This window comes from Ambystoma mexicanum, chromosome 6p (genome assembly GCF_040938575.1).
Source record: "Ambystoma mexicanum isolate Mex_15411 chromosome 6p, UKY_AmexF1_1, whole genome shotgun sequence".
Classification (NCBI taxonomy): Eukaryota; Metazoa; Chordata; class Amphibia; order Caudata; family Ambystomatidae; genus Ambystoma; species Ambystoma mexicanum.
Window position 1 is genome coordinate 1,084,647,677 of NC_090935.1, and position 17,937 is coordinate 1,084,665,613.

Sequence of the window (17,937 nt, forward strand, 5' to 3'; positions counted from 1 at the left end):
TTGCTTGTGTAGACCCCTAGTATTTGTTTTGCCCATTATTCCAGGGGACTGGGATAGTTGGAATTCAAAATCACTTATCCCTTCCCGGTGCCTTGTGAGTTGTTATAGTTATAAAGTGTTCTGCCAAAGAATTAAATTCACTGCGAGCTGAAAACAAATTTGTCTGTGTGTTTAAATGGTGTTTTACAAAAAAAAATCTATTTGCATCTGCCATTTTAAACCCAAACTGTTTTCCTATTGTGAGTAATCTCTTTGCCCAGAGCCTACCTGTCATTTGCCTCTTTCATTTTAACTGAAAACTGATTTTACTATGTTAGCTCCCCATCGCTTAAAGCCTGCTTGTCATTTGCACCCTTAGAAAAACGAGTGCCATTTGCATTTTCTTTTCCCTGGAAATGTAGGTTAACCTTTTAAAAAACATTGTTCCTAGTCTACTCTTATTCCCCTACTGTATTTTGATAACGAATTTCTAATTGTATTCCCGTTCCATTTGCCCATGTGTTCCTTATTCTGAACTTGATTTTCCTATTGTGTTTTGGCTAGTATGTTCTAAAGCCCTATTTGTTTTCTAGTCTAAGCAGCACAAATTTCCCTTTTGTGCTGTCCCATAACAGTTTTCCTAACAAAGTAAAAAACAATTTTGCCTAGTGTAGAAAAACGAATTGCCTCATTCATTGCTGGCTCTGCATATTGTTTCTGAAAACCCCACTCGAAAATCCAATTTTAACCTGGTGTTCTCATTTCCTGCCACTGCCTCACATCCAAAGCTGACAAGCCTAGTGGAGGTCTAGTGAGGGTGAGGGTGGCTGGGACTCAAGAATCCTTTGTGTGCGCATGCACTTTCCTGTGGGTTGCGCTCATTTTCATGGTATTTTGAACTGTTGATAGTAGTGGTGAACGCAGTGAAGAAAATCCTTGTGCCATACATGTTTGAGTCATCTTAGTGTGCCAATTGACTAAAATGACTCTAAATTTGTGCTGCCACATATATTGTAACTGCTTATTCAATATTACCATTAAATCACAAATTAATAAAATATTCATTGATAACACACCACTCTGGTTCCTGGTCTACTGTGACATGGGGTGCTTGTGGAGGTTGAGTCCGAGACGGGTTGGAGGCCTCCTTAAAAAGCGAATTGGGATTGTAAAAATAATGTGCGCCACATTCATTGCAAGGGAAAGAGATCCATGACTTGCTTGTGCTGTATAATATCTCGTGACAAAGTTTATAAAAATAGATTGCTTGCCGCAGCAAGCTACGGTGCCTCTCTTTAGAGCTTCATGAAATCTACCCCTTTGTAGTGCACAGAAAATCTATTCCATAAGAATCTTTTAAGGCTCCCAACTTCTGCAATAAATTTCACCGTGCCTCAGGAACATGGTCTGAATTTCAGGGAGGATGATTTTACCCTACAACCAATGTGATGAATTGTCATCTGGCAAGGCTGTGAAAGCCCTGGCTTTTTTATTTTTATTAAATAATAAAATGATGTGGGTAATTGCATCTCTGAAAGGGAAATCTGCTAATCAGATTCCCCTTTCATAAGCTCCATGCTAAAAGCATAGTTGTACTTGTGCTTTGCTGCAGCAGTATCCTGATTTGCATCACCTGCTCTAAAAGTGGCACAGCTCAGGTTTAGAGGTCCCAGATGCCCTCTTAACAGCTGCAGTGACACCCAAGTCTCACCAGGGCAGGGGCTGCATTTAAATTATGTATCCCTGTTCCAAAAATGACATAACTCTGAAGATGTTGTCTTGGTGGCAAATAAAACTTTACAATTACGCCATATCTGTATTAGGGTATGATGGCGAGCATCTCTCAGAGTTATCCCAGCCACATTAACTTGATTTTGCACATCTGTGAGCCATGTGGGCCCGTTTCTGCTGTGGAAGGGTTATGTGTATTCCCCCAGAGAGGCTGGACTATGCCCTACTGGCAGGAAGGTCACCCTGTGGGGTGTCCCTCGTTGTTCCTTTGTATTGGCAGGTAACACCTTTTCCCCCAGGCAGACACTCTAAAGAATGCTGGTGTGGGAACTGGAATCAGAGGGCACACCCATTCATAAAGAACCAAGCTTCATACCAGGGGGTTGCATTTCTAAAGACCTTTGTTTCAATTGAGAACGGAAGCGGCGGAGTTAAGATTAGTCAGGTGAACTCTGTTCAAGGGAAGGAAACTTTCACCACTTTGAATCTCTCTGCCTCTCTTTCTCTTTCCTGACCCCTCCGTTTCCTGTAGCACAAAGCACCACTAATTTCAAGAGCAGTGATTGGACCTTTAAAGCAGACTAGCTTTAATCCAATCACCTGTGGGCTTTTGCCTTTAAAAGAAGGGTTCCCACACCACTTCTTGGAATCATCTTCGTTCATCCGGAACCATCCTGAAGATTTTGTTGAATCCTGCAGACCGCACCGTCCTCTCTAAAGTCCTCCATTTGTGAGGTGGAGGCAGGTGTTCCAAAGTAAGAAGCATGCTCTGTCCCCTAACCACCCTCAGTGAACATTGCTACCAGATCATAAGCTTGACTCTCTGCCAGATACCGTGTGCCCCATTCTCTGGGCTATTGGATTGCGCTCTCACTGTACAACAATCCACTTTGCTTTTATGTTTGATTATCAAGTGACAGTAACTTATTAGGCTATGTGTTTCTTCTTGTTTTGTTCTTCCTGCTACCCTCAAATGCTCCATATACGATTGAAAAAAACTTGGGTCATGTAGACATCTTGTTTTATCAATTATATTTGACAACAACTGATTGTGGACATTGAACAACATTTTTTGGGTCTATTTGTCAAAACTGCTTTTGTTTTTTGTAAAATATGATTTATTAGTTTCAATTCTGTTATTTCTATTAACAATTGGATGATTTTGCCAGCCTTGAAAATTACTTTCTTTTGTTGAAACACGTGTCGGCTGAAATCCCTTTCTAATAAAGGCACATCTATATATATTTCTAGCTTGATAGGTCATCCCATTCCCGAGATAATACATTTTTCTTGATTTCTCAGCATTATGTTTTTGTGATGTTCCATGTGCCATCTACAGGTCATTTGTAGATGTTTCTCATCATCGTGCTGTCTGTGCTGAACTGGTCTTTTGCGTATATTTTTTGTTTTCAAATTTTTTTAGAAGAGAGTAAGTGTGTCTTTCGTTTCATTGATTTGTTCTGCAATAAACTTGAAAAATGTTAATTTCACTAATTAATTGAACACCACATTTTCATGTACCTCCAATTTAAATTCTTACATGAATATCATATTTGTATGCTTACTCTGATTGTTTGCAGTGTGTGTTTAGCAGCGAAAATAGCCACCACTGTTAACAACACTCAGTGTAAGCATACAAGTATGACATTCATGTGAGAATTCAAATCTGAGACAAATGAAAATTTGGTGTTCAATTCATTAGTGAGATTCACAGGTATCGAATTTTTCCATTATGGCAAACAACAATATTTGTTCATCTTTTTGGTGGAATATGAAAATAAATCTGAGAATGGACATCGCAGGCAAAGATGGGTACTTATGCTAGTATTTTATAAAATCTTGATTGGACATTCCTTTATTTTGGACTGTTATACTTCACTGTTTTGGTTTGCTACTAAACCACATTAACACCCCTCCGAAGAGCATACTCTTCCCTCGGCCCACGTTACCACAAAAGAAGTACAAGGTATATCTCTTGTTTGTGCCTGTTTTCTAAGGAAGTATGAGGCCAAATGGGCATTTTAGCCTCTACTCATCCTTGTACTCCTCCATTGCAGAAGTCAATTCATCACAACCTGCATTTCACTAGCTGAGACTGTGGGGTAACACAAAGCCGAAATAACTCAGACTATCATCAATTTCCAGATCGGCAAATCGGCAGCACTGTCCATACCCTGGCTGTCATTTATAAAAATGCTCTTGACAAAGGTGAATGGCCAAAGCCAACTACTGAAGTTGGGCCTTCTGGATAAAGCCACGATTTTTTATGTAAAATACCAGTTAATTTCATACACACATGATGCACGAGCAACAGCTGAACTGATGAAACCTCTTAACAGGTGACATATTGTCATATCAGACAAGAATCTACAATCTTATCTAATCTGGTCCAATCATGTGTATGAACGTGATCTTTTAACAAGAGTGAGGTTTAATTGTATTCCTTTGAAGACAATATCAGCTAGATGGTCAGGCATGCTGGAGCAGGGTTGTTGTTTACATTGTGGCAGCCCCATGGGGGGATTACTGCATTGTATCCTCTTTGGTTCAGCCTATGATCATATAAAAGCAACTGCATAGGTGCATATTTTGGAGATGATCGAACATCCACCGCAGGACCTTAACTGGGAGCATATGAAAGGCATACAAAATCCTCGGACGTATAACCATTTTCAAAGTGTTAAGTCTCCACATCCACGAGATTGTCAACCCCTTCCACCTTTCTAAGTTCAGACACAGAGCAGCCAGTAGAGGAGGATAGTTTGCCTCCACCAGATCCCCTAAGGATTTAGTCAACGTCACACCCACATATCGAAGTGAGTCCATGCAAAGTTCCATGTCCAAATCCCAGAGAGCGGATCTCCCAGAACCCAGTCCTGTCCTGAAGGGAAATATTATGGATTTATTCTGGTTACTCTTAAAACCGGAATACCCCCCCCGTATTCCTCGATAATTGTCAGTGCCACCAGGATTGAGCTTCCCGGATTCATAAGGTGTAACAAGATATCATCTGCGTATAATGCCAGTTTGTACACCTGATCCCTCACATGAATCCCCTGCACCTGTGCGGCCCCTCTGATGATGGCAGCTAACGGTTCAAGTGACAGAGCAAATAACATAGGGGATAACGGGCACCCCTGTCTGGTCCCACGTGACAACGGAAATTGGGCTGAAAAATTCCCATTAACCGACACCCTCGCCGTAGGATTGCGGTAAAGAGTGGAAAAAGCCCTTTGGAACCCCACCCCAAAGCCAAAGTTCAGCAATTTCCCATACAAGAATCCCCAACCCACCTTGTCAAATGCCTTCTCGACATCCAGCGCCAACAAGGAAGGATTACCACCTTGTTCTCTGGCCCAATCCATGAGTACCAAAGTCTTATGGAGCATGTCAGCCCCTTGTCTCCCTGGAGTAAAGCATACCTAGTCCGTATCTACCAAGCCTGGCAATACACCTTCCATCCAAATGGCCAGCACTGTCGTAAAGACTATTGCATCGAGATTCAGGAGAGAAATCGGCCTATACGATTTGCATCTCTGCCTGTCTTTCCCTTCCTTTGGTTTAACTGCTATGAGCACCTTACCAAATGTAGGAGGTGCCACCCCCTTGTCTAGGATGTCTATATATAGTTTAGCAAGGAAAAGGCAAAGCTGGGCCGTGTATTTCATATAATAAATGGCCATAAAGCCATCTTCACCGGGGGCATTGCCCATGGAAAGACTCTATACAGCCAATTGCACTTCCTGCAGGGTACCCGCTGCTCCATCCCTCCCGACTGCTCTTCCGTCAAAGTAGGTAGTGGGCCCACAGCTAGAGAAGAATCAATCTCGCCCTCTGCCACCGCCTGCTCCGGTGTATAAAGGGTTTCATAATATGAGGCGAAACACTGTGAAATTTCCCCTGGATCTGAACTACTCAACCTGTCTGGATCATCAATCGCTACCACCCACCTATCTGCCCTCTGCGCCCTTGGCCATGCCACAAGCCTAGAGCCCGCCTTGTCTCCCTTTTTGTAGAGGGAATCGCGCAGGTATTGCAATTTGCGCACCAAATTACCCATGGCCAGGTCTTGAAGCTCCCATTTCTTAACCGGAAATGTCTCTGTTATCCTGCCCTGGTTTTCCCCTGCGCCCAGAAGAAAACCCTCCAACTGCTTAATTTCCCCTCACAATTTATCCCCCAAAAGATGTTCTCTTTTCCTTCGGGATCCTTCCCTAATCAATATACCCCGCCAGGTCTCTTTGGTAGTTTCCCAAATCGTTCAAAGACCCACCTCCCCTCTGTCATTAACCACTAAATATTGCTCAATTGCATCCCTAAATTCTGAGTCAAACACCACATCCTTCCACAAAGTTTCATTACACCTCCACAGCCCTTCCGGCCGCTCCATGCCCCGAAGGTTGACATCCATGGAGACCATATCATGGTCAGACCAACCGATGGGAACAACCACACTGGAGGCCATGCTTGCCAACAGTTGTCTAGGAACACAGCCTTTTTTACGGCGATATTGACCCATGGACTCTACAGTGGCCACCCCGCAACCCCTGCATTATTTTAAAATGTGCGGGGGACACCCCCACAACCGCTGCTCCCACAAATGATCCCCTCAAAAATATTACCTATGGCGGGACAAACGCCATATGTACGGTGATTTTTTTGGTGGGGATACCATTTCTCCAGACTCCGGCCCACTCCTTCCAGCACAGTCCACTGGCACAGTGCCTCTGTGACTTCAAGGACCTCAGGTGACCCTTCACCACGAGCCACCACCTCTTGGTATCCAAAAAATGTACCCCTCCATTTGGTGCTGTAAACAGTGATGCATGTACCCCCCACATCAGGGGTACATTAACAGGCTCCCAGCCAACCGGGGGTACCACCCCTACAGCACCTCTCTCGCCTACCTCAGTCCAGTGAAGGGGGTCCTCAGTTCCATCCATGGTGGTCTAAGATGCCCACAACAGGACTCTGGGGAGAGCAGACCACCCTATGTGGCTCCACACCACTTCCTTGGCTTGGAACAGGCCCTGCAGCATGCCACCAGCAGCACTCTCCTTGACAAAGACAAAAATGGGGGGCAGTAGAACCTGGTGATCTTGCTCCGATGGTCAGTTCACCCCCTGCCAGGCTCGATCCAACAGAGTCCGACTGATCCTCAACCTATATCCCCAAGTCGGCCCCCATTCCCAGCACACCAGCACTCTGGGAGCCCAACCCAGTGTCTCACAAGGGAGTCCATGGGGCGGGAGGCACTTTGTGTCCACTGAGCCTCTTCCCATTGGCCAACATAAGTGAAGACTGCCACCAATTCACCCGCTCCTCGCCCCTGCAGGGGCTTGAGGTGCAGACCGCTGCACACCCAGCACCACAGCCAGGTCTCTGATGACAGGCCCCCTCGCTACCAGGCCCAACCCCCGGCCCCACAGAGTCATGCCACCCGCAGCTTCAGGCACTCCGCAGCTGCACAGATTTCCTTCCTCCAGGACCTCTCTCACTCCGGTGATGGCACCCAGACCTTCAGGGATGAATATCGGGGGTTTGCCATTCCGTACACCACAGTATCCACCAGGGCAGAGACAGAGCTCAACTGTCAAGCCGCCATCATGCCTGCACCTCCTAGCTCACAATTTACATTTTAAGTAAAAGAACCGCCTGTAATTATCTAAAGTGCTGAAGGCATACTGCTGTACAAAAGGCGATTTTTATGGGTATCATTATTTTCCATTCAGGACGTGGAAAGTCAAGGCATTATGTTATGTGATGAATCCTGTGGAGTCATCCCAGAATCCTAGCCTAGAGCCTCCTCCCATGTGGCCATGGAAAGGCACAAACTACCTGACCTTAACCCTGGGGAAGGTATCAGGGGGGATCATATGGGACGAGAATACTTTCAAGGAAATGTGTTGACTCCGTCAGGAGAGACATGGGGCCTCATTACGACCCAGGCGGTAGAGGGTTAACGGCGCCGGTAGATCTGCCGGCTCTTTTAACCCTCTACCGCCTCATTACGAGGTCTGCTCGCGGGTCCTGCTAAGGACGTCTGGTAAAACCAGGCATCCTTAGCGGGACCCGCTAGCAGACCAGGATTCTAACAACAGGCCCATCATTAACGGGCCCGTGGTTAGCATCCTCCCCATTCCCATTGGGCCCTTTGGGGGCTCAAATGGGAATGGGGATGGTCCGGGTCCCAGGAAAGGGAATTACCGGGCCCTCCAAGGTCAGAATGGCCCGGTAATTCCCCATTCCAGGAACCCGGTACCTGGTATGGGGGTAGCCATGCCGCTAAAAGCGGCATGGCTACCTCCATACTCATAATGAGGCCCATGGTATTCATCCTCTTCTGGGAGTGAAGGTTTTATACTTGAATATTTAATGGCATATCATCACCATGGGGCTTCCCCTCCCAGACTTTTCCAAGAGACGAAATATAAAGACTTCTTTGTGAGCATGAAAAGGATGTGTATAAGAATCAGGGAGATAATGATACTACTTTTAGTAGTACTGCTTCTACCTGGTGTTCTGCTTATAAGCCTAAGAAAGAACCCATAAATCCCCTAAACAAAGTGGATTAAAATATATTAAAGATTTTCAGGTTAATACAACTAAGAACATTATGGACTTCGAGTCCCATAATGCTCTTAGTACTGAGACAAGGAAGAGGGGTCCAGAGTTACCAGGCTGAAGTATGCTGTCTAGTGGTTTTAATAACCCACACCAGAGAGGGACCTTTAAATATTTAAAGGACCTTCAGGTGCGGGTTGAGGGAGAGCAGCAGGGCCATCCGAAGCAGAGTGAAGTAGAGGTTGGCGTCGCCACTGTGCCGATAGTAGGATGCCATGAAGAGACTGTGGCTGAGGTCGTGGTGCACAAGAGATGCTGGGGACACGCAGCAGGAAGTAGTGCTGAGATCAGCTGTTCTGAAAGAGAGAAGCGCTCTCTGCATCCTGCTCCAGTGTGAGGACTTCACCGGAGCGTGTGTTGTGCAAGGTGCGCTCCATTGATAGACTGTCCTGGCAGCAGGAAGCCGACCGTAGCTGTCAAAGGTGAGGGAAAACCTGATGAGCAGCGAAGCAGAGGAAGCGAGTCCGGTGCAGATGCCAGCATAAACCAGTGAGTTGACCTAATCTGGGTAACCCTGCAGCACTCTAAAGCTGACTGCTGTGAAAGAAAGTAAATATTGAAAACCGAACATCTAAAGTCAAGCAGACTATATGTAACTATACAAAAGAGAGAAGGTGAACAGAAGAATATTGTAACTCACATTACCCACCCTAAAAGGGGGCAATAATTAAACATATTGAATACAAATTACTTGTACAGAGAGACTCAATAAAAGAACATTGTAACCTGCATTGCTCAAGTCAAAGAGGGGCAAACATAAAGCAAAAGGGATACAATTTTCCCAAAGAAGGATATCCAAAAAGGGACATTACTATCCAATATGAGAACATTGTAACCCCCATTGCCCAAGCCAAAAAATGGGCAAACATAAAACAAAAGAGATACAATTTTCCCAAAGGATATCCAAATAAGGGATCTTATTTCCTGCATTGCCAATGCCAAGAGATAGCAAGGCGGATTGAAAGTCGCAATCTTAGAAGTTATAAATCACATTATCAACAGCCAGTAAGTTGTGTGGTAAGAAATCAGAGACAACAGGTCAAAAGCCCTCCTTGTAGAAAGGATCAAAGGGGAGTGAATTGCAGCCTGCATTACCAATAGCAAACCAATCAATGTAAGAATCATCGTCCTCTTGTGCAGCTTGTGTATCAAAGAAGTTAAAAGCCAATTGTGTTGAAGATGTTGTTGGTTTAACTTTCAGTATGGAAAGCTGTAAACAAGCTGCACCACAAAGTATGAGTAGTAGTAGGAGCTTTATCCTGGCAGGTGAGTATACCAGGAAAGGGACAAATAGTGGTTATTTCTGGCAGGTGAGTGGACCAGGAAGAAGAGAAGTTGAAGTACTGTAATTGTGGTAGAAGGTTGTGAATATTGTGGTGGAAAACATTTATAATTCAACCCCTCAGTTGTGATGAAATGTTGTACAATAATTCTGACTGAAGTAGAAGGTGGAATATAATGGGCAATTCCACCCTGTGTTTTGGTGAACTGCTATATAACCATCCTGACTAAAGTAGAATGTTTGAATGATCCATCCTGATTAAAGTGTCACTTATGAAAAATAAATATAAAGCAGTGAAAACTGATTGGTCTCCTGAGAAAGGAATCTTTGTATCATTGATATTTCAATTGGATATGTGAAGAAAGAGACTTTTTGATTTGCCAAGTGAAACCTGTAGCAAGTGTCATAAGAGTGAGCAAGTTGCCTTGTCAAGTGAAGGACATACTGGATACAAAGAACTGTGTATTCCACCTGGAGTTGAATTTGGTGAGAGAAAATAACTTGTCTGAAATTGAACTTGGGTTTAAAATATTCTGAATTGATCCAGGTGAGAGCATGTAATGGGTGGGTAAGTGGTGACCACCCAGCAAAACCCACATTTGTCTGCGGCAGAAAATGAAGCCACATTGATTACATCCTCCTTAATTTGCAATTTTAGCATTATGTGAATGATTTCGAGGTGGTAATGCGAACCAAAAGTGACCATCTTTCATTAGTGATGAAACTGAAAATGTGCCCTCATATAAATAGCTTGAATGTTGCAGAGTCCAAGAGCACACTAGTTCAAATAAGTGAGCAAGACAGACAGGTTCTTGAACGGAGGAACATTGACAATATGGAAATTATGCCACTGGTCTTCAGATAAGTGTTTGAATCTCTGGTAATGGTTTTAGGGAACCCAAAACCAACAAGAGAGATAATAATTGAACCCTAAAAGGATATTGTTGATAACATTTTTCCATTATGAACTAAACCATGTAGTATGGTGATCAGGCAACAATCGCAAGAACTATATGTTATGATGAAGAATTTAGGGCTGCAAAGCAATACTTAATAGCCTGGGGAACTAAGATGGGAGTATCAGAATGGAACACATTAAAGATTGCTAGGTCTGAATACAAAAGATCAATTGCAAATAAAAAGCAAGAAAATGCAGAGAACACCTCGACCATTTTACTTTAATCAACCGTAACTATAATGCATTGTTTTGGAAGGGGGTATGGCCAGGGCCACGGAAGACATGACCACATTGCATGGTAACATACCAGATAAAGTATGCTCTGACCACTTTAAGAGTGTATATAGCTGAAGATAGAGGGATCATGCATAGCACTGGGGGGATTGGATATTTGGAAAAGTCACCAGGGCAAGATTTACTTTTCACCGTAAATGAGGTCACATTGAAGCATGAAAGAACAATAAAGCATCTAACCCAAACAGAATTCCCATGGACATATACATGGCAGAACCAAAAATGTGGGCCCCTTATTTTGTCCCATTATTTAATGAGGCCAAGGTTGCAATCAAGATACTTAGTTTGAATTTGAATTTGAATTTGAAACATTTCTTAAGCGCAACAGGCAGATAACTGCATTTGGGCGCAGATGTTAACTAGAGGATTGAACATATCACTGTGGAAGCCTGAAGTCACCCTGAGGGATAGGTTCATTTAAATAGGAAAGTTTTCAATTCCTTTCTAAATCTTGCCAGAGTGGTGCATGAGCGGATGCTAGAGGGAAGCTTGTTCCAGAGCTTAGAACCTTCTGTCACCTTTTGAGATACGTTTTGTCCTCGGGACACATAACAGAGGTTTTTCATCTGAGCAGAGGGCTCTCACTGGGTAATAGTGTCGAATTCTGGTGTTCAAATATCGAGGTTCGTGTTTGTGGTAGCACTTGTACACCAGGCATGCCACCTTAAATTTGAGGCGCTCCTCCACCATCAGCCAGTGCAGCGTTTTCCTGGCTGTGGACACATGGTCTCTTTTGCCCAGATGGGCCGTTAGCCTAACGGCCACATTCTGGCCCCTCTGCAGTCTTAGCATTTGTTTCCTCGGGATCCCTGTCAAAAGACTATTACAGTAGTCAAGATGGGAATTAACCAGAGTTCCCACCACTACTGGACGTTCTTGCGATGTTAGGAAAGGGAGCATATTTCTGAGCAACCGCAAGGAGTAGTATACTGCTTTTACTTTTGCCCCTACCTGGGCTTCACTGGCCAGATTTACTTGCCAGTTGCACCCACGATTTTTCACTTTCCTTGAGAATGGAATACTCACTCCCAAGATTTGTGGGGTACAGTTTGTGTCTTCCACTCTATTTTTCTTCTCTGATCTTAAAATAATTATTTCTGTTTTGCCAGCATTAAGTTGTAATTGGTTGCAAGCCATCCACCTTTTTTATATCTGGCCTACAACAGTCTATCATCTCAAATGCCTGCGACATATTGTCTGTCTTGGAAGTGTGCCGAAATCGCCCCACTGTATAAAAAGGGGGCAGGGAAATCCCCTCTAACCACCCACTCTCGCTACTAGATGCAACGGGAAAGATCTTGGAAAGGACATTACTATTTCATTTAAGAGCCTTGGTAGAAGACAATAGGCTCATCAATCACTTACAAGGAGAGTTTCAGTCAGGTTTAAGTACTACTGACCAGAGCTTCAAATGACTACTTCTCATAGAGAAACATTTAACCTTAAGGAAAATGAATCTGTGTGTCTTATTAGTAGTAGACCTACCAACCGCCTTTGGTTGTGTATCCTAGGTAAGACTCTGGGAAACCTTGTGTGGTCTAGGTATTCCCCGAATCTACCTAGGGCATTATTATTTCTACACACAAACATTAAGGCAGGGGTTAGGCGGCGCATAGATGGGGAAGTGTCCAAGCCAACCAGGTGAGTATGCAGCAAGGGTGTGTGCTTGCCCCCACTATCTTCTGTTGATAGGATTTTGTTAGTTCCCACAGATGCAGCATCTCAGGGGTGGAGGGTCCGACAGGTACCCAATACAATTATTTGTGGATGACGCCTTCCTCTTATCTTTAACCCCAGAGGGACTCAAAAGCAGTTTACCATATTTAAGGTGTTTGTAATGAAAAAGGTCAGAGTATCAATTAAAGTCAAACTAAATCTATGGTCTTCTCTGGGAAAAGAAGAATTGAGACAGGATGTACACTTCCGATAGGCAAAGAGGACATTGTGCAGGTCCTTGCATACAACTGTTTGATGTTGAGGTTCTCGAGCAAGGGGAACTGGAAGTACCGAAGGGAGAAAGCTGGGACAACCCTGTCAAAATATAGTGCTATTGCAAAATTTACAAACCGACATGGAAATGGGGAGCCGGGGGTCGGAATAAACGTCTCCCTTGAAGCATATAAGCTGCAGGCATGCCAGGCTGCTGAACATGAGTCAGAGCTTTGGAGATATGTGGATTACAAGTTGCTGAACACTGGTGAGAGCAGTTTTCTAAAGAATATATCAGGTCTGTGACCTTGCACTCTGACTATCCATTTAAACATCGAACTGAACGTACCTCAGATAAGTTGTGTTATTGCTATCCATCCGATATTGTACTGGGTTCGATTCTGGAGCACACCGGCTTTGACCAAATACAGTATGCACTCAAAGATTTCCTAACACAAGAAGGGGCGGTGGCTACACCCTGGTGTAATTATGTTAAAGTTACTCTGAACAGAATTGGCCAAGTGATGTGTGGGTAAAACCCAACGAAATAAATGTAAGGACTAACAGCAGTGTACAGAAAACCTTTCTCGCTAAAGAAGAGGAGCATCAAATGTCCATGATTCACAGTGCACCATCTCTGAAGTCCTATTGGTCGCTCAAAATAAAAGTGGGCTATGAAAAGTAATTGGACACCTTGTAACCTAAGTTTACGTATTTGCTCCACCTAAAGTTAAGATCTAGCATTTTGCCTCTTGCCTACTGGATAAACAAATAGAACGGGAGGTATTCAGATAAATGCATGATTTGAAGCACCCATTTAGAAAATGATCTACATTTTCTGTTGGTTTGTCCGCTGCATCGTGACTATAGAAGGTTATATTTAAACCCAACATTTCTGGATAATAATAGAACAACTTTCCAATTAATCCATTGTTTTGGACTCGACAACAATGAAGCTGATGTGGTTGCAAAATATATTGCGGAGGAACTTTTTTTTAAAGTAATTTTATAATAGAATTTGTATAATGTCATAGGGCCTCATTACGAGTTTGGAGGCATCCATGCCCTTAATAAGGGCATGGATGCCTCCAAACTCGGGTCCGGGTTCCCTGAATGGGGAAATACCGGGCCATTCCCATTTTAGAAGGCCTGGTATTTCCCCATTCAGGGAACCCGGACACGGACCATCCCCATTCCCATTTGAGCCCCCAGAGGGCTCAAATGGGAATGGGGAGCATGCTAACAACTGTCCCGTTAATGACGGCCCGTTGTTAGCACGCTGGGCCGCTCGCGGGACCCGCTAAGGACGTCTGGTAAAACCAGGCGTCCAGAGCGGGTCCTGCGAGCAGACCTCGTAATAGGGCGGTAAGGGGTTTACGGCTCCGGCACCTTTACCGGCACCGTTAACCCCTTACTGCCCACCTCGTAATGAGGCCCATAGTGATTTTATATACTCAGTTTTTAGTGTTGCAATACTACTACAGACGGGCAAAAAAACAGTGGTGTGGAATGTTGCCAAGAGCAATACAAGTGGTTTTAATGTTTTCAAAACCTTTCACCCATCACTTTTTTGGTTTTAGTTTGTCTTACTATTTGAGAGAGGATATGCCCATACGTCGGTCTCTTGATCGCTGCACCATAGGGAACTAAGCTGCACCTCACTTAAGAGCCCAACAAGGCCGAAACATGTCAGGGGTTGCTTGTGTTTCGTACAGAGGGGACCTGGCCTAGCAGTTTGGGCACAGCTTCTCCCATTGGTAGCAGTACCTGACTGATTTGCATATGGCTGAACCCCTTTTGTAATGGCGCAGATGGGCTAAAAAACAGTGGTGTGGAAGGTTACCCAGAGCAATGCCAGTGGTTCAGATTCATTCAAAACTTTCCACTCATCACTTTTTTGGTCTTAGTTTGTCTCCCTACGTGAGAGAGGGTATGCTCAGACGTGGGTACCTTGCTCGCTACACAGTGGGAACCAAGCTGCAACTTACTGAGGAGGCCCAATAAGGCTGAAACATGTCTGGGGTTGCTTGTGTTTCTGTGCAGGGGGGACCTGGCCTAGCAGTTCGGGCAGGGCTGTGCCCATTGGTAGCAGTACCTGACTGGTTTGCATATGGTTGGACCCCTTTTGCAATGGCGCAGACGGGCTAAACAACAGTGGCGTGGAAGGTTACGCAGAGCAATGCCAGTGGTTCAGATTCATTTAAAATTTTCCACCCATCACTTTTTTGGTTTTCATCTATCATAGATGTCCAGTAAAAAAACATCATGCCTTCCCCCTGGGCCATCCCCCATCCCCACCAGCCAATTACTACTGTTTGGCTTTTTACCCATTTGTTTTAAGGTATGCTCTAAAATCCAACATTGTAACCCATTATTTTTGGCATATTTGTATCGGGATCCCTCACTACGCTTGGTTGCTTTGGCATATCTGGAAGAAACAATTATGCCCCTCCACTTAAAAAATTCACCAGCTCCCAATGGCCCTGGGACTGTGCTGGGAGCTGGGTGGGTGGGGTGGACGGGCCCAGGGGCTGTGTTGAGGGCAGGATGGGGTAGCCATGGTGAAGTGGTGGGAGCAAGGGGGGAGAGCACAGGGACATTGGTGGGAGCAGGATTGGGAGAGTATGTGGTGGGGTGGGTAGAGCCCAGAGACTGGGTTAGGAGTTGGATGAGAGAGCCCAGAGACTGTGATGGGAGCAGATAGGGAGCTCAGGCACTATACTGGGAGTAGGGTGCAGTGACAGCGCACAATAGTTCATATAGCCTTTTGGACTAACTGTCCATTTGGCCTGCCCACATTTTCCTCAGGGGGGGCCCATACCCAAAAAGTTTGAAGACCACTGCTGTAGGGCAAGTGTTAGATGAAACAGCTCTATGGTGGCTGCAGGCAACTTCCTATCTAATTCAGCCACCCTTTTTGCTTTTTAATGTTAAGTGGTGCTCAAGTGCCATATATAAGCCAAAGCTATTGCAAAGGAGTACAGATAGGAGGGAGATGACATCTTGTAGGCAGCTTGTGGGATTTGTTATTTTATTTACCCATCCACTGATTACCCATGCCCATGCTAATCCCTTTGGCCATTTACACACACTTTCTGTCCATTTCCACCAAAACGCATCCTCCTGGGGTCCCTTTGAGATTGTTCTTTCAAGCAGTAACATCAAACGTCATATAAATCCCTCAAGGTGTTATTTCTAAGCAGCCTTCTGAGTGTTAATGGTATAATTGTAACTGTAAAAGTGATAGTGCATCTCCCTGACAGTCGGCACAGACACTGTGCCTGCAGATGCACACTCCCATACACCTCACAGCCAGCACTGCACAGGCAGCACAGACACACTGCACGCACAGCGTGTGCATACTTCCAGGCAGACTCGCAGACAGCACACACCCAGCACAAACTGTCTGAACCCAAGAGAAGAAGACGTCACTACTGTGCCCTGCTTCCAGATGTTCAATATGGCACCAGAATCAAACCCCTGGGGAGGGGCCATGTATTAGGAAATCTATGAGATGTTGGACTGGGGAAGCCCGGCTGGTGAATCGTTTTATTGCCATAGGTGCGGCGACAGTGCCTGATATATGAAGGCCATCTGCGACCTGAGTAGCTGCTATTTGTGAGGGTAGGGAATACCTGAATTATAAGGGGGGGGGGGGACAGAATATTATTTTAAATAATTCACATTCATTATCCCATGTTTATGTTCAGTGCCAAAATGAAGGGCACTCTCCTCCATGTTGCTGCCACAAAGACTTGTATTGTTGCTGCAGCATCTACTTTTCCAACAATTGTGCTCTCTCCTCATGCTGTCGCCCTTTCTCTCTCCGTGCACTCTGTCGCTCTCTCTCCATGCACACGCTGTCACTCTCGCTGTCTCTACCTGCACACGCTGCCGTCTCTGCAGGCGCTGTTCCTCTTTCTCTCTTTCCCCCTATGCGCTGTCACTCTCTCTCTGCCACTCTTGAGGATTTATCTCATTCCGTCAGCTCCAACTCTCACCTTTGCTCTCAGTGCTTACTTTTTCTCTTATCCTTCCTCTCACACTCACGTTTTCTTTTACTCTCTCATCCTTTCTAGTTCATATTTCCACTTGCTCATCATCGGCAGCCTCTGTCAATGGCTTCCTCCATTGCTATATTCCCCTTCTCGTTCCATTGCACACCTGTACCCCTTATCGCATACTTTTTTAAAACGTTGCACTCTCCTCCTTGCACCCTTGTGCCTATACATGCATAATGCAAAGAACAACAGTACACGCCCAAACTATTGGCACTAGCAATTCTTGTTTAGCAAGTCTCTGCAACCACAGCCTTCTAATATCGCTTTCATGCCACAGAAACTATGCTGTGCCATCCGGACTGCCAATCATTGTCCCTGTCTCTTAACCAATGCATCTTACACCCTGCTATGATACACCTTTCTAGATCATTTCCTTTGATCTTCCGATTCTCCCTCTCCAATCTGCTGCTATTTGTATTTTTCTTCTATTTGTACCCCTCCCTCTATCCCTGTTGCCCGCTGGGCTTCCCCAATCCCTCAGACCTTCCCTTGCGTACACTGTATAGTTACCAGCCCTACTCTGGTCAATGAACCCTCAATGCCCACCATTTGCGCATCACACTGGCAGAGCTTGACCAAACCTGATCACCCTGCACTCCACAGAGTAATAAAATGATGTATGCTGGTGCCAATGTGGAGCTCTTCGCCCCCTTTGATACCAACACATGCCTTGCCCCCATTTTATCACTTCTGGTGTCACTTCTCTCTTGTAGGAAAATTAGTCTGATTCAAGACTTTCTATGCAAACAAGATCACTTAGTTATCCACATAAATATGATTGTGCGCGTGCTCATAGCGGGTCACCAAATCAATCAACTATGTACAAGTGGCTATGGGGTAAAGGTCATTGTGAAGAAATGTTTTAAGGTCGTCTCACACAGTGGCAGAATTGTAAAGAAAAGTAGGGGAACTGTGATCCGGGGGATGGACCAGAGGGGGGACAGGTATGTGTCAGGGATTGTGTGGAGCAACACATGTTTTAAGAGGTTGGAGGACTAAGGCAGGTAGGTGGCTAGGGGGTGGGATGGAAAAAAGAAGCGGGTTCTCCTGAATAGTTTTTCATGTGCTGTATTTATTCA